General features: G+C 38.3%; 1 protein-coding gene and 1 long non-coding RNA gene across 19 annotated transcripts in view; one reads left to right on the top strand and one right to left on the bottom strand.

Moving 5' to 3' along the window:
• LOC123878072 (heterogeneous nuclear ribonucleoprotein L) overlaps positions 1 to 27,140 on the bottom strand; it is a 366,077-nt gene that overhangs the window by 203,490 nt on the left and 135,447 nt on the right. The gene's annotated exons all lie outside the window — the stretch shown is intronic.
• On the top strand, positions 6,211 to 8,834 carry LOC123878088. Its single transcript, XR_006798744.1, has 3 exons — positions 6,211 to 6,221; positions 6,378 to 6,380; positions 8,709 to 8,834. It is a non-coding gene; the product is annotated as an uncharacterized LOC123878088 (long non-coding RNA).

Here is a 27,140-nt window from a genome sequence, read left to right as displayed (position 1 = left end):
TCGTTATCGTTTTATTATCGCACGCTTTTTCACTGATTCCGTTTAAATTCAAGGAACCAAAAGCTCAATCACACTAATATTATAAAGGCGAAAGTTTGTATGTGTGTGTGTGTGTATATATTTGTTACTCCTTCACGCTAAAACTACTGGACCGATTGGGCAGAAATTTAGAATGGAGATAGATTATACTCTGGATTAGCACATAGGCTACTTTTTATCCCGGAAAATCAAAGACTTCCCACGGGATTTTTAAAAAACTACATCCACGCGAACGAAGTCGCGGGCATCAGTTAGTTTGCTATAATCCGCCAAAGCAAAGAAATCTGTATGGTGTAACATGCATGCGACATGCACCGCCCGCCCTCCCACTGATAAACATGCAGGAAAAGCCAGCCACTAAGCAAGCCATATGCACCACCACCATGCAGCACCACACAAATCCCAACACCACTCGACGCAAGTATCGCCTCGACACCGGAGCATCCTCAGGAGATGTAGACCTTACAATGCCAATTGCATTGTTTATCAGTGCAATTAATTAGGTTAAGTAATTGCAGTGGAAGGGCAGGCGGTGCATGTTGCACCATACAGATTTCTTTGGTTTGGCGGATTATGGCAAATTATGCTTTTGGTTCCTTGTATATCATGGACTTCCGCAAAATAACACCTGCTTCTATACTACTCCGTTTAAATTATTTAGTGGTGCAGGCAAAGATATTCATCATCATCATCATCATTATTAAGAGACATACATTCACGACTGGACATAGGTTCTATGTAAGGACTCACACGCAACGGTCTAGCGCCGCCTGAATCCAGCAGCTCCCTGCGACTCGTTTGATGTCGTCTTTCCACCTTATTACCTTACTAGCCGATGCCCGCGACTTCGCCCGCGTGGATTTAGGTTTTTCGAAATCCCGTGGGAACTCTTGGATTTTCCGGGATAAAAAGTAGCCTATGTGCTAATCCAGGATATTATCTATCTCCATTCCAAATTTCAGCCAAATCCGTCCAGTGGTTTTTGCGTGAAGGAGTAACAAACATACACACACACACACACACATACAAACTTTCGCCTTTATAATATTAGTGTGATAAACTAGACTGTTAAAAACATATGGGTTATTTATTACTTATGATCCATTTACATAATCAGTGTGATTATCAATTAACTAAGTGACATCCAAACATACGTCTCATAACATTGTCATTCATTCATGTCACGTGTAATGTCTGTCTGTATTCACAAGTTAATCAAGTCTAATCCCTATTAATACGCTATTAATATTATAAAATGTAGGTTTACCCTTCAATCACGCAAGAATCTAGCGATAGAACAGAACAACATGATTTTTTGCATACAGAAAGAAAGAAAAAAAACGTTTATTTTTGAAAGCTGTGCCACACATTACCAGTTATACCTACGGGTTAGGTTATCCCGGCGCCTCTAATACTTGAGCATTGAAGTTCCAAAGATATGTATACGAGATTTCTCACAAAATCTTTCAAGTTTGTACTTTGTAGCACAGTTTCAAAAGTACATTTCCGCCTTAAATCATATAATAATAATAATGCCTTTTATTACTGAAATCATATATCCGACTTTAAACCGGCCACACATCGGGCAACTTCAAAGTCCCAAGTAGTTCCCAAAGTAATTAAGTGCCAAAGTAAATACATGCCGAAAGGAAGAATGGAACCGCATGTGACTTTCCCGCGAGCGAGCTTCGAGTAGTTCAAAACCTCAATCCATGCAGAGTCGTGGGCATCAACTAGTAAATAATAATTTTTCACAGAATTTTCAAGTTAGTAGACTTTCGTTACCAACTATTATATTTAATTTGACTCAACAGCGCACTGTTCAACAAGTGTAAATTAAAAATTTATAACACCCCCGACAAGTGAAGGTTACAGTAACTAGAAAAGAGCTGATAACTTTCAAACGGCTGAACCGATTTTCATGGATTAGGTATAGCTAAAAAAAAGAACACTCTCGATCAAGCCACCTTTCAAAAGAAAAGAACTAAAATGAAATCGGTTCATTAGTTTAGGAGCTACGATGCAACAGACAGATACACAGATACACAGATAAACACGTCAAACTTATAACAACCCTCTTTTTGAGTTGTAAAAAGTACATTTCCGCCTTAAATCATACTCACCAACCAACTTTCAAGTTCCAAGTAGATCCCAAAGTAATTAAGTGCCAAAGTAAACATATCCCGGAAGGAAGAATGTGGAAATTATTCAAAACCTGAAACCGGGACCGCATATGATCTCCCGCGAGCGAGCTGCGAGCAGCTAGTAGTTACAACTGCGCTCCAACTTGTCCAAGTTTAAAGATTTAAAACCCTATCCCGGGCATATATCACTCGCTGAGTAGGGTAGCTAACAGTCAGGGATATCTTCGGACAAGTTCTCAAAAGATCGACCAGCGATTTTTACTCCACGGACCAAAGTCGATAAGGAAAATATTAGGATTTCATTTTCGATGAATTATATCTGAAGAGGCTGTGTCACAACTACCAGATAAACTTTATGTAACGAATAAATTTGAAGTTATGGCAGTTTTTGTATTAGGAATCTGTCAAAATGTCAAATTTATTAGTAAAAGTTTATCTGATGAAACATGCCCTAAATCTTACATTGTTAAATGAAACATTTTCTTTTATCGTTGCAAGTTGTTATCAGCTGTGCGTTGTCTGCTATAATCGGCATCGCAATAATCAAAATATAATATAACACTGTTACAATTCCTATTTAAATATAATAGGAATAAGTGCAACAATAATCTGACGGGCGGCATTTGATTACCATAAGCTTAAGTTAAACTTTTGAGACTTTAAAATTGGTTAGTTATCTGAATTTCTCTAGTCAGTGCTTTGGCGACATTTGAACAACAGTTAATTTTAGTGACAATTTATATAAGAAACTATATTTATGGCAGATAAAATCTCTAGAAAAATAAATAAAATAAGTAATAAAACATGTCCCAAAACAGCTGGAATCATGGACACCCTAGTTCGGTTAAAACTTTCACGAGTGCGGTGTACCACAGATGACAATCTAGTTGCCGTGATAACTTTCTGCATAATAAATTAAGCATCTTTAATTATTATGAGGGTAGTTCTGAATTTTGCAGGGTAGTTTTGCAAGTTTAATTGTAGTTATTATAATTATGTATCACATACTGCTTTAGTGATGAGCAACCTTGGTTTAAATCAACCTTAAAGTGTGATGTGCTATGGTCTTATAACTATCATCCCCATCATTATCTGCCCATGGACATCCACTACAAGATGTACTCTTATGTTGCAGCTAAATTAAGGTTAACGTCAATGCCCAACAACGCCATAATCATCGCGATAATCAACGCGTTAAACTGAGTGGTCACACTTGAATGTCTATGCCAGCCAAACGGCATTATGAATGATTCTACGTTGATCGGGGCTATATCTACGTTTAAAGTGAAACGCCGTTGAATATCGCGCTGTTGGCCGTTAATGTGGCCGGAACATAACAGAGACTTCCACATGCCACGGTCTATGATCTGCGCAAATCGAGATATTGCAACTTCAGAGTGGACTACTTATGTACACTAGTCTACGAATCCACTTGAAATCAAGCTATGATTGGTACAAATGATGAAACGTTGTCAACCCTTATTGAAAGGTTCATGACAGATTACCTTAACCAGCGCAGAAAATGAAAAATCAGGAATTGCGTCAGTTTAAAATTAGACCTGGTACATACCTGGAACGAAAGAAAATGAATTATTAGAAAAATGCAAACTAAATTAAAAAACAACTATTTTGATTTGTAAGTAGAGCTGTGTAGAGCTAGATATGTGATAAGTTACCCTTCTGTCTCTTTCAATCTCATTTATTAAGAGTTGTGACCTTTGTATGGTTCCGTAACTGAGGGGTGTCAATGGGACCCAATTACTGAGCGTCCGCTTTCCGTCCGTCTGTCTGTCTGTCAGCGGGCTGTATCTCGTAAACTGTGATTGACTAGCTGTATTGCAATAACCGATTGACCTAAAAGTAAAAACAAATCGTATTAAGCTATCGAATCGAGCAATCGAATTAGTAATCGAACAAAAGAATCGATATCAATTGAAACGAATGGAGCGAACGTCGGTTTGTTACTCAATTACGTTTGAATGGAATTGTATTAAAACGCCGCGTTTATAAATATTTAAAACGCGCTTTTACATGGCCCGCTGCCTCAGATCAAAACATGACAAGTGACAATATTCAAACTGCGCATTCAATTTAATTTATTTATTTGGCAACCAAAACTGATTAAAAATTCAAATTTAAAATGAAAATATAACCATAACTATTCCTATACTACCTTGTTCTTCTTACTGTGTGTGCTTCATCACTTTTAGCCACACCAGCCAATGTCACGTAAAATGGAAGAGATTATTAAAAAAAATGATGACACTTTCTAGATTACATTTACAAATAGGGGAGAGTATCGGATGTCATAAAAATGTGATAATATCAAGATAGGTTGCACAAGTCAGTATTCATAATCGCCAAATAATATCTAAGGAATTCAGACGTTTTGACAATTTTGATGATGCATTTGCCAAAATATCCTTAATCGTCAGTTAACGTTTGATGATTTGTAAATCAGCCCTAAATAATAATAATAATAAATCTATAATAAATAATTTTTTTATCAACCTTCAAAACTATTTGTATTATTTAAAGTATTTGAGTGCCACTAGAGTAAAAGTTTTCAAATACCTAAAAATTCAAATCCAAATGCACTTACGATGTTTTGATCGCACGCAGCCGGTGCCACCCGTCCGGAAAATATAAATATTCCATTCGACGCGAGCGCGCCCGTTCCGTACGTAGCCGTACGTACGGTTACGGGATATTTAATTTAAATACCAATTTTGTAAATGCGCTGCAACACAAATTAAATAGGGTACGTAAATTTTTACGACTTTTTAATACCAACGTTTACGTATTTAAAGTTTTCATTTCTGTAGAGCCATTCTGAGTTTTGAAAACGTTTTTATAAAGCACTAGATGATGCCCGCGACTTCATCCGCGTGGATTTAGGTTTTCGAAATCCCGTGGGAACTCTTTGATTTTCCGGATTAAAAAGTAGCCAGTGTGATAATCCAGTAAATAATATATATCCACTCCGAATATCAGCCAAATCCGTTTAATAGTTTTTGCGTGAAACAGTAACAAAGAAACACACATCCATACACACAATTAGTGTGATTAGTGTAGAAGTACAAACTGGATCCATTACCAGTACCATTTATGTCAGTAAAAAAACAACATTCAGCGGTATTGCTTTATAGGTAGGGTTAACACTTTCGTTGTTTAATTATACAACAATTAACAAAATGTACATTGGAACAATGTAATTATGCACCAACCCTAACCGTGGAAACAAACTGGCGATTAATCGAGCTTCTGTTAATTAGTGGCGAAATTATACGAGTCAATGCGATTAAAATTAATTCATTAATTAATTGCCAAGTGCGAATTGTGAATTGTAAATTAATGGAATTATTCTCTTAATACCGGAATGTGCAATGTTGGTAGAGGTTGCATCCTTACGTGTATCTTTAAGAGGGCTCTCTCCGTCACTCGTTTCATACAAACGTAGTTCCAATTTCATTTGAATATTACGCAACCAAAGTCCATGAAATTTTGCAGACATATTCTAGAAACTAATATCTACGTCTGTGGTTTTCCAGATTTCTGTTAAAATATTCGGTTTCAAAGTTACGCGGTCTTAAAAAATTACATACAAATCTTTGAGCCCCTGTAAATTTAAAACTACATATTTTTAGAAAAATCTAAAACACCACAGACACAGATATTAGTTTCTAAAATATGTCTGCAAAATTTCATGGACTTTGGTTGCTTAATATTCAAATGAAATTGGAACTACGATTGTATGAAACGAGTGACGGAGAGAGCCCTATTAAAGAGTTCTGGACAAAAAAATCTGGGTTCTTCTCAGACACGAGCGCGTTTGGAACCCGCGTAGCTTTAGTTTTAAGTTAACGTTATTAATTATTACCATAACATCATTTTCTTACAAATCCAACAATTGACAGTCAAAAAGTGGACAATGGTATCTATTTTTAACCCCCGACCCAAAAAGAGGGGAGTTATAAGTTTGACGTGTGTATCTGTGTATCTGTGTGTCTGTGTATCTGTGTATCTGTGTATCTGTCTGTGGCATCGTAGCGCCTAAACGAATGAACCGATTTTAATTTACTTTTTTTTGTTTGAAAGGTGGCTTTGATCGAGAGTGTTCTTAGCTATAATCCAAAAAAATTGGTTCAGCCGTTTAAGAGTTATCAGCTCTTTTCTAGTTTTCTTGTAGAAAAGAAGGTTATATAACCGTTAGTTTCATAATATTATGTCAATTGACAAATGTCAAGCTGTCAAGATAGACGTTGCCTAGATACATAATTATTTATTTGAAAATGATGTTTTGGAAAACTCAAATACTTTGTCGGGGGTGTTATAAATTTTTAATTTACACTTGTGAATAAATGATTTGACTTTGAGGCTGGGATGAGGTTTGATAATTTTATAATTTCTAAATTTCTGGTCTGGTCTGGTTGGGAGGCTTCGGCCGTGGCTAGTTAACACCATACCGGCAAAGCCGTGCCGCCAAGCGATTTGGCGTTCCAGTACGATGTCGTGTAGAAACCAAAGGAGTATAGGCTTAATAAAAACTGCCATACCCCTTACAGATTAGCCCGCTTCTATCTTACGACTGCATCATCACATACCACCAGGTGAAACTGCAGTTAAGGGATAGCTTGGATCTTAATAAATAAATAAAGAAGTACATGTTTCAGGATTTTGGAAATTCCACTCCCTCACCGATCAAAAATTCCACCCAAGCGAAACCACGGCGGGTCGGCTAGTTTAGATATACAACAGATGTTCATATTATGATAAGCATAATCTAGGCAAGCATTCCATTGTCATAGTACTCAATAGACGAATGACATCTTATATGAGTTTATTATAATATGAAAGGCCCAAATAAACCCTTTCCTTAATGGAATTTCCCTCATCCAAAGACATAATAAGATGTCAATACCTACCTCATAACTCATATTAAGGTGTATGTCACAACCCGTCCGAGTCGGACCCTCGTCAAGATAATACTAAAAGAGTGTAGGTAATAGCTATGTCTTTATGACAGCTCGATTAATGATTTATGATGATTGTAGTAATTATTATAAACAAGATAATGCCCGCGGCTTCACCCGCGTGGATTTAGGTTTTTAAAAATCCCGTGGATTGATTTTCCAGGACAAAAAGTCGTCTACCCGGGATGCAAGGTATGTCTGTACTAAACGTAAAAGCATTTAGATGATTCTTTAAAAGTCTCGTGGGTTCACCACGATTTAGGAATGCAATTCCTTACAGCATCAGGGTTGAGGAGTTGGGTCCTCGAGTTAAACGACAAAGTCTTTACTTGGAGTACCTCCAATATCAATTATAACCAACCGTTTCTAAATTCCATCACTTGTGGTGGTCAGGTCCCTTGCAGCATCAGGATTGAGGAGTTGGAATCAAAATTTTTATGGAACAATGTCGCAGTTTCTCGAAAAAATAAAAAAATACGCAAATCGATTCGGAAATTCCCGGAAAATCAAAGACTACCGATAGGATTTTTAAAAAAACCTTATTCCTTGCAGACGGAGTTACGGGTATCGTGTAGTATAAAAAAACCTAAAACCCAGCACTTGCTTTTACTTGAGCAGTATTTTAATTCACTGAGGAAGAGAATACAAAAACAAATCCCCTTAGAGCAGACGAAGCGAGTATAGGGAGTATTTGGGAGGAATATACAAACATTCACTGAGAAACACCTGGGTACGTGGTCTTAAGGGTACTGTTAAGTTAACGAGAGAAAGGCGACTTTCATCATAATTATTTAAAAGTATCGACGTAGTATTTTTTATTTTATTCAGATACAAGGTAGCCCTTGACTGCAATCGCACCTGGTGGTAAGTGACGATGCAGTCTAAGATGGAAGCGGGCTAACCTGGAAGAGGTATAGCAGTTTTCATTAAACCCATACTCCTTTGGTTTCTACACGGCATCGTACCGCAACGCTTAATCGCTTGGCGGTAGGGCTTTGCCAGTAGGGTGGTAGCCACGGCCGAAGCCTCCCGTGAGACCAGACCAGAAATTTAAAAATTATAAAATTCCAAATTCACGAAATCGACAATTTTTTCTAGAGAATAGATTACGATACTCATATCAGAATTTATAGAAAGTTAAATTCCGCTCTTCGGCATTCAATGTAAGCGCGCCCGTAAGACAATGTAACTGAAAACCGTATTAATTTAGCGTGAAACGTTCAAACAAGTAAATAATTAACGAACATTCGCGTAAGCAGCGGCGTTCTCGCATGTTGTATTGTTCAATTTCACGTTTTGAAAATCAGCTTTATTCGTCTTCCGTATATATTATACAGACATTTAAAAGGAAAATCTGTCTGTCTGTCTGTTAGCTAACTTTTTCGACCCAACAGTTTAACCTATTTTGATGAAATTTGGTAGAGTTAGCTAATAGCTAGTACTAAATACTGGGGAAGGACATAGGCTACTTTTTATCCCGGAAAATCAAAGAGTTTCCGCGGGATTTTAAAAGCTCTAGAATGTGTCTACATCATTTCCATTGAGTTTTTAGAGCTTCGATAGCTCAAAGGTTAAAGGAGCGGACTGAAATCCGAAAGGTCGCCGATTCCATCCCCGCCCGATGCACTATTGTCGTACCCACTCCTAGCACAAACTTTACACTTAGTTGGAGGGGAAAGGGGAATATTAGTCATCATGATAAACTTGGCTAATATTCTAAGGAAACAAAAGAAAAGTTTGTACCTATAGTATTCACCAAGAGAAGCAAACTATGTATGGAAATATGTATGGAACTATGTATGGAAATATGTATGGAACTATGTATGGAAAGGCTAGGGTTACTTTAGGTCTTTTAAAGATCCTTTCGACAGGAACAACATTCCAAACCAGTTAAAAAAGTTATATTTGAATAAAGAATCTATTTTGATTGTACACGCCAGATTTTGTAACATTTATTTTTAGGTCGAAATACCAATATTTTCTCTATAAAACCGAAAAACTGACATGCAAAATACAAACGATTTTTCATTTCCGTTTTCGGCGATAAAATGAGAAATGCATTCTGGCTTTTGTAGAGCTGGTACCCGGCAATTATCTCTGACACTAGATGAATACACGAATTTTAGTTTTATTTTCAGGAACAATTACTAACTCAGCGTTTCTATTTTAGGGCTTCCTCACATTCATTTCATGAGCCCAAGTTTTCAATGGTACATTAAAAATACCAGCCAAGTGCGAGTCAGACTCGCGTACCGAGAGTTCCGTACTACAATCTTATGTTTTCGACATTATTCACGATAAATAAAGGCAATCACACTAATATTATAAAGGAGAAAGTTTGTATGTGTGTGTGTGTGTGTATGTTTGTGTGTGTGTGTGTGTATGTTTGTTACTCCTTCACGCAAAAACTACTGGACGGATTGGGCTGAAAAGAATGGAGATAGAGTATACCCTGGATTAGCACATAGGCTACTTTTTATCCCGGAAAATCAAAGAGTTCCCACGGGAATTTAAAAAAATCTACATCCACGCGAACGAAGTCGCGGGCATCAGCTAGTTATTCATAAAAGTAAATGCAAATCTGTTTAAGAATGTACGGGTTAAGCCCTTTCATATGATATGTAACTTAGTATAAGTAATAGAACACTAAATTTGTTCATCAACACATTAAGTACCGAAGGGAAATCCTATCTGTACTATACCGGTGAAAATTGGCTAACAGCTAATTGAAGTTTTTCTTTAGATATTCTCCTACTAGCTGATGCTCGCGACTTCGTTCGCGTGGATGTAGGTTTTTGAAAAATCATGTGGGAAATCTTTGATTTTCCGGGACAAAAAGTAGCCTATTTGTTAATCCAGGGTATAATCTATCTCCATTCTAAATTTCAGCCCAATCCGTTCAGTAGTTTTTGCGTGAAGGAGTAACAAACACACACACACACAAACACACAAACTTTCGCCTTTATAATATTAGTGTGATGTGATTAGTGTGATACTGTGGTGGTTATATCATATCGGAGCCAAGACATACCCCGTAATCCGTTGTTTATTTTTAAAAACTATAAACTATCGAAGCAATATGCACGGCTGACTATTTCCAGTAGGCACCAAGTCACGCTCTGTATGGGGCGAGCGTGCGAGATTGAAATCTTTAGATGTCGGACAAATATCGGTAACTGCATATTGCTGTTCGGTGCACCAAGCGTGCTGGGAAGAACAAATAATCGTAAAATGGTAGTTTTACAACGGTCGGGTGGCTTGAGAATCACAGTTTAGTTAGGTTAGGCTATCATCTAGGTAGGTTTCAATGAGAAAGAGGTTAAACGCCGAATCAAATTCGGCTTGCATCGTTCGAAAAGCTTCGAGATGACCTCTAGTTTGAAATTCCTGAGGGCTTGAAGTACGAGGTCTTTGATGGCATAATATGGATCCAAGAATGATCGCTTACTATGGGCCTCGCAAAAAAGATTCGCCTCTGACCTTTTTAACCCCCGACCCAAAAAGAGGGGTGTTATAAGTTTAACGTGTGTATCTGTCTGTGGCATCGTAGCTCCTAAACTAACGAACCGATTTTAATTTAGCTTTTGACGTGACAACGTCTTATAATTCGATAGAGCCGGCTGCACGCACGAAAAAACATGACTCATGCGGCGTTACCTCGCTCTGAGGCGTTCCATGTAAGGCTTGAAGTGCAAGCGAGAGCGCGGAACGAGCGACAAAGAAGCACAATCGGCCTTTGTTGTCACGTTCAACTATGGTCAGTAAATCGACTTTACAGACAACCAATTTTTTTTGTTTGAAAGGTGGCTTGATCGAGAGTGTTCTTAGCTATAATCCAAGAAAATCGGTTCAGCCGTTTGAAAGTTATCAGCTCTTTTCTAGTTACTGTAACCTTCACTTGTCGGGGGTGTTATAAATTTTTAATTTACACTTGTTCAAGAAACTAACCAAAAATATTGACTTGGAACTCTTGTATTGTATTTTTGGTCACGTTGTTTTCAATGACGAGCCCTCACAGTCTCCGCGTGTAGCGACACACTTCATCTCAATATTAAAAGGCCACCTACTGTGTCGCGGGACGACACACATTTGCTATTCAGGTCACGTTTAGAGTTTAGCGCGCAGATTGAAATCTTACGTTGTTGCTATCATACTATTATTATGACCTACGAGACAGATTTTATAACAGTAGTAGGTAGCTACTTACTAATAAAGACAAAAAAGACTTTTATATTCTTTAACAGGCTTTTATTAAACTGTTCACTTAATTATTATTAATTAAAAAATAGAGCAACAATGAGTATCCGCCATTCAACTCGTCACCAGAGAGTGTAGAGCCGATCAAAACCATAGACTCTTTGAGAACGTCGTCAGAGAATTAGAGATCCCTGCGAAAATTGTAATAAGCTACCCTTTCAAAATAGAACGAAGGCATTTTATAGTGGAAATTCAATGAGTTTCCACGGATTCTTAAAAAAACCTCCGTTTTAATTCTCGGATAACAAAGAGGGGAGAGGGAGATTAAGTTTGACTGCTTTGTCTGTCTGTCTGTTTGTTTGACCGATTTCAATGCGGTTTCATTGTTTAATCGAGATGGTTCGAGTATTTTTTTTTTGATATTTCATTTAATAATAGGGTTGGCGCAACGTTTTGCTCGGACACGCACCTTAATAGGCTAATTAAGAGACTTTTCCTGTTCTCACGGTAAACAAGCAAGTGTTAACGCAGTGTAAACACAAACAAACGGCAGCGCGTGACTCGAATGGCGTCCGGCGATTTAAAACTAATTAATTCACGATTAATCGCTATAATAACAGCATGTTTTTAGGGTTCCGTACCTCAAAAGGAAAAACGGAACCCTTACAGGATCACTTCGTTATCTGCCTGTCTGTCAAGAAACCTATAGGGTAGGTACTTCCCGTTGACCTAGATTCATGAAATTTGGCAGGTAGGTAGGTCTTATAGCACAAATACAGGAATAAATCTGAAAACCGCGAATTTGTGGTTAGGTATAACATTAAAAAAAAATTAAAACGTGTTTCAATTTTCAAAATAAGATAAACTATAGCAAGTGGGGTAACATATACCTGTACATTCTAAAACAGATTTTCATTTATTTTTATGAAAAATAGTTATTGATTTATCGTGCAAAATGTTGGAAAAAATACCCGAGTACGGAACCTTCAATGCGCGAGTCTGACTCGCACCTGACCGGTTTTTATATTAATGACTTCCAGAGCGTGTCTACAAAATTATAATACTAGAATCTTTCCAGTTCATAATATCAACGATAGCTCATACAGCTGGGTCTTGAAACTTAAGATTTAGGTATGCCAGACAGTTTCTTTCTTTCGTATATTTAGAGAGAATCCTACTATCTAGAAGGTTGTAAACCGTATGTCACATGGTTTTATAGAGGGATGTGGACATAAAAACTAATATATAGGAGCTTAGATTGTTGTAAAATAGACCCTTTCCAACTTCAGATAAGACAGGACTATAAAGTATAAAGTCAACTATAAAAACGGGATCGCGAAAAAATCAGATTTTAAAGTAAGTACATACCTACCTACTCAGTTCGTAAAGTTTTATAACAAGTGTAAATTAAAAATTTATAATACCCCCGACGAGTGAAGGTTACAGTAACTACAAAAGAGCTGATAACTTTCAAATGGCTGAACCGATTTTCTTGGATTATAGCTAAGAACACTCTCGATCAAGCCACCTTTCAAACAAAAAAAAACTAAATTAAAATCGGTTCATTAGTTTAGGAGCTACGATGCTACAGACAGATACACACGTCAAACTTATAACACCCCTCTTTTTGGGTCGGGGGTTAAAAAGTCTTATTATCTCACTAGATGATGCCCGCGCCTTTAGTCCGGGCATGATCTAGTGGATTTAGATGTTTTTCAATTCAGTGGGAACTTTTAATTTCCCGGGATACTCAATTTCCGGGACGCAACCTACCTCTAAGCCTCATATAAATCGGTGAAGTTAAACAGATGGGCCTTTAACAATCCCGTGAGAACTCTTTGATTTTCCGGGATAAAAGGTAGCCTATGTCCGACTACGGGATGTAAGCTAACTCTGTAATTTCATCGAAATCGGTTAAACTGTTGGGCCGTGGAAAGCTAGCAGATAGACAGACACACTTTCGCATTTATAATAGGTATTAGTATGGATATTAGTATGGATTTTATTTGTGTACACATAGTTATTTCATACAGTCGGTTGACGGAGGTCTAGTTAATTCATTTTGCCTAGTCGGATCATTCGTTTCGGTATGTAGGTGCTACGTACGACCGAGTCGACTCGACCGCAAACATCATGGGTTTGTCAAACATAAAACATCTGTACACTGTATTTACAGAGGTAGTTTGGTATTGGGCAGGGATTTCAATTTTGAACTTGTGACCGACTTCGGGCTTTAGGCTTGTTAACCTTTGAACTATTGAGGTTCTAACTTTGTAAAACGGATGTGGTACCTACTAGTATATAAAATTAAACAGACATGTCCGACAAGGACTCCCTCTGGGGTACTTGACGGTAAACTCGAACCGCATAGGGTTATCACTCGCTTTTTAAAATTATGTTTTAAAGTTTTGTTCAGGTTTTTTGTGTGACAATGATAATACTTGACCCATTCCAGATTCGCTCCACTGGGATCTTTTAAAATCCTTTTTATACGGGGGATCTACCTTATATAGAAAACCTTTACGAAAAATATCAAGTTTGAAGACCCAGGAAATTGACCTGTACGTTGATAAGTCAGTCTGTTTATCTAAATATATAAAAGGAACAGGTGACTGACTGACTGATATATCAACGCGCAGCTTCGAACTACATAGTAGACTAAATTTTGCATGCAGATAGCTATTATGACGTAGCATCTGCTAAGACAGAATTTTCGAAAATTCTCCAACCCCTAAGGAGGTAAAATAGTGGTTTGAAATTCGTGCATTTCACGCGGACAAAGTGGCGGGCATAAGCTAGACCTTTTGTATTTTGATTCATGTGATATTATTTGAAATTATGTAAGAATTTATCACTAGCTTTCATTTACGCCTTTTTTTACAACTAATCTCGCATCGCAAACTGTGATTAGTTTAAAAAAGAAAATAACCAAAAACCGACCAGTGGCAACCCTAATTTCCAACTACAGAGTAAACTTTTATTGAAGGGTTCCTTATAAACTTAGGAAGGGACAAGGGTACGAGTAGGTACTTCACAATCGAATTCTCGACTTGACTTGTTGGATTTCTATTAGAGGCCGATAGAAACCGAAATCGTAAATTGTGCCTATTGTACACGCACAAGAGGCAAAGTGTGTACATTTGTTATGGCTCCAGTACACATTGGCCCAATGCGACGAGTTTTGGCCAACATATAAATGCCGTTTGCTAATCGCGAATGATCCTTTGATGTTACCGAAAAACCCATTAAAAGCTCGTGGCAAATGTACGCTACGTGACCCTGTAAAGTGTAAAGAGTCTTGTACACATTGACCTCAGCCAATACGCTGGAAGTGTGTACTATAATAAGGGTTAGCATAATATTTCATAGCTAATTAACATTGATAGCAATCGAGCCTCGAAATACAATACCTAATGTCAGAATAAAATGTCTTTGATTCAAAGTCATACACTCAGCACTGCCGATTTTTCCGTAAGGTTTTTGCTTCAAGCATTGCTGAATGTGTATGGACGAACATGAACTTTAAAACATCGAGACTAAGGTCTATTTTACTTTAACATTATGTGTTTTGACGGATTTTATCGACGTGTGACGTTGAAATGACAGAAAGACTGCCAACTTGTACGAGTTAATTTATTTTGACGCAGTTCAAGTTACACTTGTATTGGGCGCTCTCGCCAAACGCATTGGGGTAATGTGTACTGGAATCTTTAAATAAAAAACCTTCTTAACTCGGTTACAAAGTGAAAGTCCGTTGACACAAGTCCTTATCATAACGAGTCATAAGTCAGTACTTGAATGTCATAATCTCCCACTCAAAAGCAGAACCGACGCATCTCCAAAGGAAATTCTTGAGACGATTCTACCAAGAGCACTTTACTACTTATGATATAATAATTAACCTTTTAATGCCAACCTAATCTGAGCTCTATTTGCTAAACAAAATGGTCTAATTTGCATTGTATAATTGGACTTCGCGAGAGTCAAGTTGCTGGTTTAAATGACGCAACTTTGTTGCTACTTTTAGTTAGTTTTCGAACGATAAGTTGAAAATTATGATTAATGGTTTAATTTTAACTTTCTTTTGATTACATTTGTTGTTATGTCCAGTTGCATGGCAGGTGGTTAAAGTAACTTAACAGTTAGCGTAAATTTTGATCACCATTTAAAGAGCTAAGTGGCTTCCATAAGAGAGTATTCTTGCCTCTGTGATTAGAAAGAAAGAAAGAAAGAAAAACTGTTTATTTGGTGCCACAAACATATGTTATCTACATACATAATATACAAGTGTAAATTAAAAATTTATAACACCCCCGACAAGTGAAGGTTACAGTAACTAGAAAAGACCGAAAAGACCTGATAACTTTCAAACGGCTGAACTGATTTTCTTGGACTATTCCACGCCTACTCTGAGTTTTCCAAAACATCATTTTCAAATAAATAATTACGTATTTAGGCAACGTCCATCTTGACAGCTTGACATTTGTCAATTGACATAATATTATGAACCTAACGGTTATCTAACCTTCTTTTCTACAAGAAAACTAGAAAAGAGCTGATAACTCTTAAACGGCTGAACCAATTTTTTTGGATTATAGCTAAGAACACTCTCGATCAAGCCACCTTTCAAACAAAAAAAACTAAATTAAAATCGGTTCATTCGTTTAGGCGCTACGATGCCACAGACAGATACACAGATACACAGATACACAGACACACAGATACACAGATACACACGTCAAACTTATAACACCCCTCTTTTTGGGTCGGGGGTTAAAAATGAGATGCGTGGTGTGTGGTACCAAAATGGACTCCACTCAGAATTTGCTGCGCTGATTAAGGTTAGTTAAAGGTAAAATTGTGGTCCAAAATTTACAAATCCTGACTTTTGTAACCCATTTTATTTTTCATCTCAACATATTTAACAGTCTGTCATGCAACTGAATGAACTTAAGATAAAGTAAAATTAAATAGATTTTTGTAAAACTAAGGTCACACTCCCTGGCGTAGTGGTAGGCGCTGTGGTCTGTTCGGAGGTCCCGGGATCGATTCCCGGCAGGGTTTAGAATTTTATAATTGTTAAATCACTGGTCTGGTCTGAGAGGCTTCGGGCGTGGCTAGTTACCACCCTACCAGCAAAGCAGTGCTGCCAAGCGATTTAGCGTTCCGGTATGAGGCCGTGTAGAAACTAGAAACCCAAGGGGTATGGGTTTAATAAAAACTGCCACTCCTTCCAGGTTAGCCCGCTTCCATCTTAGACTGCATCATCACTTACCACCAGGTGAGATTGCAGTCAAGGGCTAGCTTGTATCTGAATAAAAAATAAAAAAACACTCGGGCTAACATTGTATTAGCTACAAAATTCAAGTTCGCATTACATTCATGCAAAGTCGCAGGAACGCGTTACTTGTAAGTAAGTACATGGGATAGGAAATAGCGTGCTAGTATGCTTGAGTAAGTGCAGCGAAAGTGTAACGTAATACTTTTTTATGCCAAGTCGGTTGAACCGGCAAACAGTATTTTCTATCGCGTAATAGTTTTATGTTGATCAGAGATGTCATGTGAGTTTTTTAACCCCCGACCCAAAAAAAGGGCTGTCATAAGTTTGACGTGCGTATCTGTGTATCCGTGTATCTATCTGTGGCATCGTAGCTTCTAAACTAATTAACCGATTTTAATTTAGTTTTTTTTTGTTTGAAAGGTGGCTTGCATGCATGGAACCAGCTATTACCACAGTATTACGATATACTCGTAAAACTGTGCTACTACTAAGCCTCCGCTGTGCGTCCTTCCGTCTGGGCGTCTGTCTGTCCGCGGGCTGTATCTCGTGAACCGTAATAGGTAGAGAATTGAAATTTTCACAGAATGTGTATTTCTATGCCGCTATAACGACATATAATAAAAATTTCAAAATGGCCTCTATGAAAATTAAAAAAAGTGTTGTTCCTAGTACAAATGGTACGGAACCCTTAGTGTGCGAGCCTGACTCGCACTTGACCTATTTTTTGCCATAATAGGGCCTCATTTGTCAAAACGTCCGTGAAAAAGCTTCGCTTAGAAAAATTAGGAAATCATTAGACAGAAATAATTGGAAAAACTTAGCAAATCTTTTCGAAGGAAGAAAAAATTAATTTATTTTATGATATCATTAGTCACAAAAATGCCATGGCGAGCTCTTAATTCTAATGTTATGGATTATTAATGTTTATTAATAAAACATATCCTCTGGCAGATTTACTGAATTCGTAGTAAATTATAATGATAAGATTCGATCGAAGAACTCGGTCATGCGCGAGATTGATACGCAAGTGACCGATTTTTTTTATTGTTCGACAGTTTCTAGTTTTTAATTCCAGCGGTTTAGGCCGTGCGTTGAGTCAGTCAGTCAGTCAGACATGTCAGGACAAGTGTTTTTACTTTTATATGTATACCAGCTGACGCCCGCGACTTCGTCCGCGTGGTTTTAGGTTTTTCGAAATCCCGTGGGAACTCTTTGGTTTTCCGGGATAAAAAGTAGCCTCTGTGCTAATCCAGGATATTATCTATCCCCATTCCGGTCATTTCAGCCAAATCCGTTCAGTGGTTTTTGCGTGAAGGAGTAACAAACATACACAAAAACATGCGCCTTTACTATATGTATTAGCGTGAAGTGTGATAGATTTACTGAATTTCATAAGCGGACTTTCGCTTTTTATTATTAGTTCTTTTTCTTTCTTTTAATCTTAAAGGCGATGTATGCACGAGCATCACTTATAAAACCTTATGCGTTTAGGATCGGGAAAATTAATATATCCCCGACAAATCTCCATCCCGCTCCCACGGTCACGTATGAATAGGGTTGCGAATGAGACGGCAAATATTTGCTCAGCTTCCGATTCCGAGAGCTTATTAACGCTGGTAGATTGCGATCGGTCAACACTGCCTGTTTGATGTGGACTCGGGAGGGAATTTTAAAAATTCTATTTAAAAAAACCGGCAAAGTGCAGGTCCGACTTGCATACCGAGGGTTCCGTACACGGGTATTTTTAAACTATAAACTATAATGCATGAAAATAAATAAAAATCTGTTTTAGAATGTGCAGGTAAAGTCCTTTCATATGATATCACACTTTGTAAAGTTATCTTACTTTGAAAATTGAAAATACTAATTATTTTTTTATGAGCACATTTTAATTTTAATTTGTGATGTTACCACAAATTCACGGTTTTCGAATTTTTCTCTTTAGGTACTTGTGCTATAAGACCTACCTACCTGCCAAACATGATCCTGGGTCAACGGGAAGTTCCCTATAGGTTTCTTGACAGACAGACAACAAAGTGAGCCTGGGTTTCTTTTTCCTTTTGAAGTACTGAACCCTACAAAAAGTATCCTACTATAAACCGTGTATGACGTGATAAAATTGTCACGTCATCTCGCAATTATTTGATTGGTCAGAACGGCACGGCCGGACGACAATATAAAAATAAAACGTAACAAAAATCCTATGACCTACAAATAAATACCAGAGAAGATGAAACGAAACACAATACCATATTCTGGGTCGATGCTGCCACGGATGATCTAATTGTCTATAATTGCGACGGACGTGGCACGTCAAACGTTTTGACAGCTGTCAAATTTGACACCACTGGACGTAGCGTGCGGAACAATGCGAGTTATTTTCGATTACTTCGTCATGGTGATCATTGTTCTACAGTTTTGATCTATTTTCATAATATATTGTTCGTAATATTTTCTGTCATTTTTCTTGGGATTATGTAAGTTATAATAGAATAAAAAGGAACCCTTATACGATCACTTCGTTGTCTGTCTGTCTGTCCGTCTGTCGTGTCTGTCAGGAAAACCTATAGGGTACTTACCGTTGACTTAGAATCATGAACTTTGGCAGGTAGGTAGGTCTTCCAGCACAAGTAAAGGAAAAAAGTTTTGATTTATCGTGCGAAATGTCGGAAAAAATACTCGAGTACGGAACCCTCGACGTACGAGTCTGACTCGCACTATTAGAAATCTTTAGGCAAGCGTGCTCTATCTTAGGCTGCATCATCACTAGCCAGCAGGTCTGATTGCAGCCAAGTGCTAATCTATACTAATAAATAAAAAAAAAATCAAAAGAAAAATAAAACCGGCTTCAATAACGACAAACACTAAAAAGTAAAAAATAACTTTTGTTTAGCTACACGTGTAATGCACCTAGGTATGAAGTCGAGCGAGCATATTAAAACAAAATTAGAAATCCAAGAGTGAAGCTCGCCCGACTTCATACCTAGGTGCATTACACGTGTAGCTAAACAAAAGTTATTTTTTACTTTTTAGTGTTTGTCGTTATTGAAGTCGGTTTTATTTTTCTTTTGAAAATTTTTTATTTCACAATTTTTAGTGGCCCCACTGTACTATAATATGCTGTGCCCAGTTAAAACCCTACTGTTTACTAAGCTATTACACTGATCGCGAGCAATTTGCTCCTATCCATTGAGGAGTTCTGTTCTCCATCTCCGAAGATATTCATCAGATCTTCACCAAATTTATATGGGACCACCTGCACAGTATACCCTTTCAAACAAAAAAAAAAAATTCCAAATCGGTCCAGGGGTCTTTGAGTAATTGGGGAACATACATATATAAAAAAAAAAAAAAAAAAGATCCCGACGAATTGAGAACCTCCTCCTTTTTTGAAAGTCGGTTAAAAATTGAAGTGACTGTCTGTTTGAACGGGCTAATCTTCGGAATGGCTGAACCTATTTTGACGGGACTTTCACAAACAAGTAGAGGATTAAGCAAGGAGTAACATGGGGTACTTTTTTAAGCGACTTTAAAAATGGAGGAGTTGTGTTTTTCTACCTATGCATTGATATCTATCTATGATATAATATTTTTTTTAATCGACAGAGGAACTTTGCGACATTGTTCCATAAAAAATTTGGATTCCAACTCCTCCATCCTGATGCTGCAGGGGATCTGACCAATCCACGCGGGTGAAGCTGCGGGCTTCAGCTAGTCTATAAATAAAATTAAAAAAGAGTCGAAAAATTTTCTCCCATTTTCCTCAGCCAGTAAGTACCTAAGTAAAGTCTGCTAAATAAGCAAACAATATTTTTCACTTCCCCAACAAGACGTGAAAATATCCCGGGAGTAATGGCGTCGGGGTTAAAAATTAGCTGAATGTGTCGGAACGTCGCGTCGCAAGCCAAGTTAATGGTGGCCGCCCACTGGCCGGACCGACCGAACGGCCGACAAAATGCAGGAAAAACATCTCACAAAAGTGAAAAATTAAATTTTTCAAAAACTGGCACTGTTTTCTCGCTAGCCTGTCCTCCTGGGGACAGTTTTCCATTAAAAAATATCCCATTTTTAACCGACTTCGAAAATAGGAAGGGGTTTTCAATTCGTCGGAATCTTTTTTTCATATTGTGGATAACGGGTGCATGCCACGATTAATTTAAAATAGGTCTCGGCAGTTAAAAACACCAAATTAAGTCTTCTCAGACTTGCGCGCGTTTGGAACCCTCGAAGCTTTAGTTTTAAGTTTGTTCAGCTAATTATCACCACTATATCGTACAAATATAACAATTCTGACCATCAAAAGGAGTACAATAGTAGGTAGGTACCTACTTTGAATAAATGATTTTGACTTTGAATTGATCGTGGTATGTACCCTTTAGCTACAATATAAAATGTCGTTAAACCACGAAATAAGCCTACCATCAATAATTAAAAAGCTTTAGAACTATTTGCTTACAAGTGTAAATTAAAAATTTATAACCCCCCGACACGTGAAGGTTACAGTGACTAGAAAAGAGCTGATAACTTTCAAACGGCTGAACCGAATTTCTTGGATTATAGCTAAGAACACTCTTGATCAAGCCACCTTTCAAATTAAAAAAAAAACTAAATTAAAATCGGTTCATTAGTTTAGGGGCTACGATGCCACAGACAGATACACAGATACACACGTCAAACTTATAACACCCCTTTTTTTGGGTCGGGGGTTAAAAATTGGACAGTAGACGCTCACTCTAACTTCGTTGGCTTCATTTGAAATATTGTTTCTACCATTGCAATTTAAAGAGGTCTTGTGGAGAAGAGAAGATCTTTAGTTATGTAATGGTGGACATTAATTTTGAAAAAGCAAAAACTTAAAAGGACTTAATATAAAACAAACTAATTTAAAAGGAAAGGTTTACAAATAAACTAGCTCTTCCTTGCGACTTCGTTCACAAAGTTTAAAGTAAAAAAAAATGCCATGTCCTTCTTTTTTTGACGGGCTATCATATTTTTTCAAAAATTTATAGCCAGTTTAATTCAAGATGATACAACGATTCTAACGATACTCCATACATTGAAATCTCTTCAGGCATTTAGAAGCTATGTTGGAATAAAGAAATTCACACACATACCTACAGGAACACTGAAATTAAATTCTTTTTTTGGGCGGTTGTGAAAAGTGGAGGGATCAATATACCAGCTCGCGGTCAAAAACCGTGAAATTCGTGTGACATAATTAACGTATGATAGGAACCAAATTGCTAATTAATTATTAATTAATTGGGAGTTTCGCAATTAGCAGTCAAGTGTGAACCGTAAAGTCGACCGTGCAATTTTCGATATGTAGGTGACTTATTTATAGCTTGATTAAAACGATTCATTAGTAGTAGTGGGGACAATAATAGTAATTTCTGCTAATTATTTTGGTTGCGGTGTCTATTTGCGGGGGAGATCAATAGGCCTAGCAACAAAGTTGACAGCTACAGTGTGATCTGGCCCTAGGCCACATATTGCTGAATTGCTATTTCCGAAATTGACATCAATGTCAGTATGAGGCCTATACAAGATAAAGTTGAAAACTAAACCCCAACTGCGATTGTCTTAATAAACACTGAAATATTAGAGTTAAATTATTTTTTCTCGCGCTTGGTATATTTTGATGTCATAGTACATTTATATAATGAGCTCAGAGTTTTCTCCTCTTTCATTAGACATCCCACTCGATACGATAGCAAAAAAAAATTTTTGAGACCTCCACTTTTTTGATGTAACATGCTTTGCCTGTTGGACCTCAGAGGACTGAAGGATAGGACACAAATCTTCTTGAATACACTCGTACGTTGAGTGTGTTTAAGAAGATTTGTGTGTTGTGTGCGATAGATGTATTCATTCCGACACCAGAGCATACTCTGTACAATGTACAATAATAATCAATTGTTGTAATTGAGTGCATTTCTTTATTTTGTTTTACTCAATTATGTCTTTTATAACGACAAATTCATTCATTTACCAAAGATTCAATTTCTTTCCTTCATTATACCTAACATAAATAATTTTTTAATGAAATCCCTTGAAAATATTTAATATCATGATCACAACAAAACCCCAACTATTCTCTCTTGCTATTCTCATTATACCGTTAACGAGCGCGCGGCAATCTCGTTATAAGACACGTAAAACACCGTCTCAACTCTAAGCAACGTTACGCATACACACCCGCCCATAGAAGAGTACCTAGTCCTAGTGGCTTCATTAAACAAGCGTTTTGTAGCAACGAAACAACGTTGTATAAATAACAAGTGTAAATAAAAAATTTATAACACCCCCGACAAGTGCAGGTTACAGTAACTAGAAAAGAGCTGATAACTTTCAAACGGCTGAACCGATTTTCTTGGATTATATCTAAAAACACTCTCGATCAAGCCACCTTTCAAACAAAAAAAAACTTAATTAAAATCGGTTCATTAGTTTAGGAGCTACGATGCCACAGACAGATACACAGATACACACGTCAAACTTATAACACCCCTCTTTTTGGGTCGGGGGTTAAAAAGAGGCTTATTATAGGTATTGTTGATAACAGGTATACCTATACCAAGATTAATTTGGTGTTTTTACTAATTCAAAATTTGAATTAGTTTGGTGTTTAAACTCAATCTGGCTGTATCTGGGCAAGGACAGGAAGTGGAAGAGGCCTTTACCCGAGAAGGGGCTCGTGTTCCATAACGAAAATTGTTCACTTACTAACCATACTAACTTAGAAAGATAAGGGAAATGTAATAACTAACTAAACGAATCTACTATGTAACTAATTAAAGAATATGACAATGAAAAGGCTTTTTTATTTATTGTTTTATTAACTTTATTTTGTAAACTCTATCGAATAATTGCCGCATGTATCCCCATTATCTACATTATGTCGTTAAACCACGAAATAAGTTTAAAATTAATTATTAGAAGATACTTTTCCGTATATCCACCGTAAAGACCGATTCACACCAACTACATACACGTGACACGTGCATAGTGCGCGCGTAAACCCCTAACACACCGGGTTACGCATACGTCCACGCTTTACGCAAGCGGTGTGCCATGTTTCATACATTTCCATACATTACAACGCAATGGTACGCGCTACGTCTTCGCTTACGGAACGCTTGCGCAACCTGTGTGAACGAGCTATAAAACAGCCACCCTAGGGTTTATATACTCGGTTTCGTCGCGAGTTTTCAGGCCCCAAAACGTATCCATTTATAAAATATTCGCAGTATCTTGATTATCACATGCTGGAAGGCAATAAAGCCGGAGTTATCATACCACACGACGGCAATAAGGCCCTTTATAATTGAGATGTATGCCGACGCCTTTAGCGAGCAATGGCCATAGATGGCACATTTAAGTGCTGTAACGCTTACATTATATCTATTATTGAGAAACATAGCTGACACATAAACAAAACATAAACTACTGGATATTGCTAACATCTTTTTTTTTATTCAGATACAAGTTAGCCCTTGACTGCAATCTCACCTGGTGGTAAGTGATGATGCAGTCTAAGATAGAAGCGACCAGGAAGGGGTATAGCAATTTTCATTAAACCCTTTGGTTTATACACGGCATCGTACCAGAACGCTAACTCGCTTGGCGGCACGGCTTTGCCATAGTTAGCGACCACATAATAATAGATACAATTATACCAATAATAATAATATGTAGGTACCAAACTACGGTAGGTACAGTATCAGCGAGGCTGAAGGCACCTGAATGGATATTTTCAAAGAGTTCCATCCGAGGTGGGACGATTATTTGTTACTCAGCCGCGCGCTAATTGCTTTCTTCCAATTCCACCCTGATAATGGGTTGGATGGGGTGCAAGGCGTGTGCTAATGGCGACTAATGGCCTGCGCAGATCTACCTCATGTGGATGGATGAATGGATAATGGATCTATCTTACACAAAAAATCTTAATGCAAAATCTTAAGTTTCTAGATCGCTGTACGTTGATTTGTCAGTCAGTTTATCCTTTTATATCCTATGTATAGTAGATAATACTAATATACTTACTAAAGATATTATAATTGAAGTATTATAGTATAGTATAGTATATTATAAAGGCGAATGTTTGTGTGTGTGTGTGTGTGTGTGTGTGTGTGTGTGTGTGTGTATGTATGTTACTCCTTCGCGCAAAAACCACTGGACGGAATTGGCTGAAATTCGGAATGGAGATAGATAATATCCTGGATTAGCACATAGGCTACTTTTATCCCGGAAAACCAAAGAGTTCCCACAGGATTTCGAAAAACCTAAACCCACGCGGGCGTCAGCAAGTGGGTAAGCTATATTTTATTTTTTTAAAAATTAGAGATCCCTACGAAAATTGTAAAAGTATAACATAGTTCGAGTATTATAATAATTTATTATGCCCGCTCCCGCCTGTGCCGTGGAGAGGTCATTATTTATCGAGTTCGCGGCGGCTTTCTTGTCGCTCCGCTGTTTTACGCCTCGCTTTTAATTAAACCCATTTCTTTGGAACCAAACTACGATTTTTCTTATCAAATTTATTTAACTGTTCAGAATTCGTAATTAAATAATATAAACTGATACAATTTATTAATATTACGAGTATTAAATAATATTTGGGAATTCGTTATTTCTTTTCCGTTTGGCTGTTAACGCTTACTTGTTATGGAATAAATATAATTTTATATTAATCCCTCAACCCTTTGCCAGCTAACTACTGAGGACAGGCCTCTTCTCAGATTGAGAAGGCGTTAGGGAATAGGCGACAGTGGTGCGGATTGGCAGACTTCACACACCTTTGAACACATTCTAGAGAACTCTCAAGCATGCAACTTTCCTCTCGGTGTTTTCCTTCACCGTCAAAGCAAGTATATTTAATGGCGAACTCTGTAAAGTTAGGTTGAGATCTATGGAGCGCACTTTGACTTCGCTTAGACTTAAGATACTGCTAAAACGAGACAGCGCTATACTGCTGACATAAAACCGTTTCGTTTTAACTGAAGCTTAAGTCTGAGCGAAGTCAAAGTACACTCTATAGAACTTAGCCTAAGTGATCAGCTCTGCTTCCGGGAGGGATGCGTAAAAGCATTTCCCAGCGATAAAAAAAAGGCTGAGATTTATAGAGCGCACTTTGACTTAGCTTAGACTTAAGATACTGCTAAAACGAGACAGCGCTATACTGCTGACATAAAACCGTCTCGTTTTAACTGAAGCTTAAGTCAGAGCGAAGTCAAGTATACTCTATAGATCTCAGCTTTTGCGTGCCCGGGATCGAACCCTTTTTTTTTTTTTTTTTTTTTTTTTTCCGCTGGTAAAAATGCAATTACGCATGCCGCTCAAAAGCGGGTATGTGGGGCTCACTGGCAATGCATTTGTGCTGCATTCATATAGCATACCCACTAAAAAACCCAGCGGTGCCGTCCACGTCAGGTTAGAGGCGTCTCAGGATCCCGGGTGTCGTATGCGACTGAGACGTCTCAGCGTTAAACCGGCACAGTTTTAGTGAGGGAGAAGATGAGCGTAATGTCTCCTTCTTCTCCCCTGTCTTCTTCTGCGGCGTGGGTGAGCGTCAGCGGACAGCTCTCGCACCCGCTCCGCGGCCTCCTTCAGTGTTATGACAGTTTCACAGAAGGAGGCCATCACACTCCAGCTCGTCTTACTGCTAATCATGCCGTCTATTATGCTCGACAGCGAGAGGTTTCCTCCAAGCCTAGACGACACGATGTGGCGCTGAGGCCCCCATGCCGCGCATTCCACCAGAGTGTGATATGCCGTATCTTCTGGCGCACCACACTCCTGGCAAGCTGGAGTCTCCTCCCGTCTCGCGATCTGATGTAGGTACTTGCCAAAGCAGCCATGCCCTGTAAGTACCTGCACCAATCGGTACGTCAGTACTCCGTGCTTTCTCTTGAGCCAACGCTCAAGGTGTGGCCGGATCGCTTCAACTGACCAAATACCGGCGACAGGCGTCTCCAGATCCTCCTCCCATCTACGGATCAGCGCTGCCTCAGCCAGAGCTGCGGATCTCCTCTGCCTCCGGTTGCTCTCCACGGGCTCTCATTTCTGCACGGTAGCGGTACACCTCGGAGAGCACCTCAGCCTGGAGTTCCCACGGTGGGTCGCCCGCTAGAAGGGTTGCAGCTGTCCAGGAGACCGTGCGGTATCCCCGGATCGCTCGAACTGCGATGATTCTTTGAGGTCTCCGCAAAAGCATCTTGTTATGTGGTGTCAGGGCATGTATCCATATTGGCGCCCCATACAGTGCCATGCTTCTAACTATCCCCGCATATAGTCGCCTGCAGTTGGATTCTGGCCCCCCAATGTTAGGCAGCAGTCTTCCCAAAGCAGCGGCGGCATTAACGAGCCTAGTGCCCAAAAGCTCGAAGTGCTTTTGAAAACGCCATCGTCCATCCAACACGAGGCCCAAATATTTCATGTTGGCCTTTACCGCTACTGTTGTGCCTTGCACAGTGATTTGTGCACCCCGTGGCGGACCTCTGCGAG

Source organism: Maniola jurtina, chromosome 25 (assembly GCF_905333055.1).
Source record: "Maniola jurtina chromosome 25, ilManJurt1.1, whole genome shotgun sequence".
In the NCBI taxonomy this organism is placed as follows: domain Eukaryota; kingdom Metazoa; phylum Arthropoda; class Insecta; order Lepidoptera; family Nymphalidae; genus Maniola; species Maniola jurtina.
This window is presented reverse-complemented; position numbering and strand designations above follow the sequence as displayed.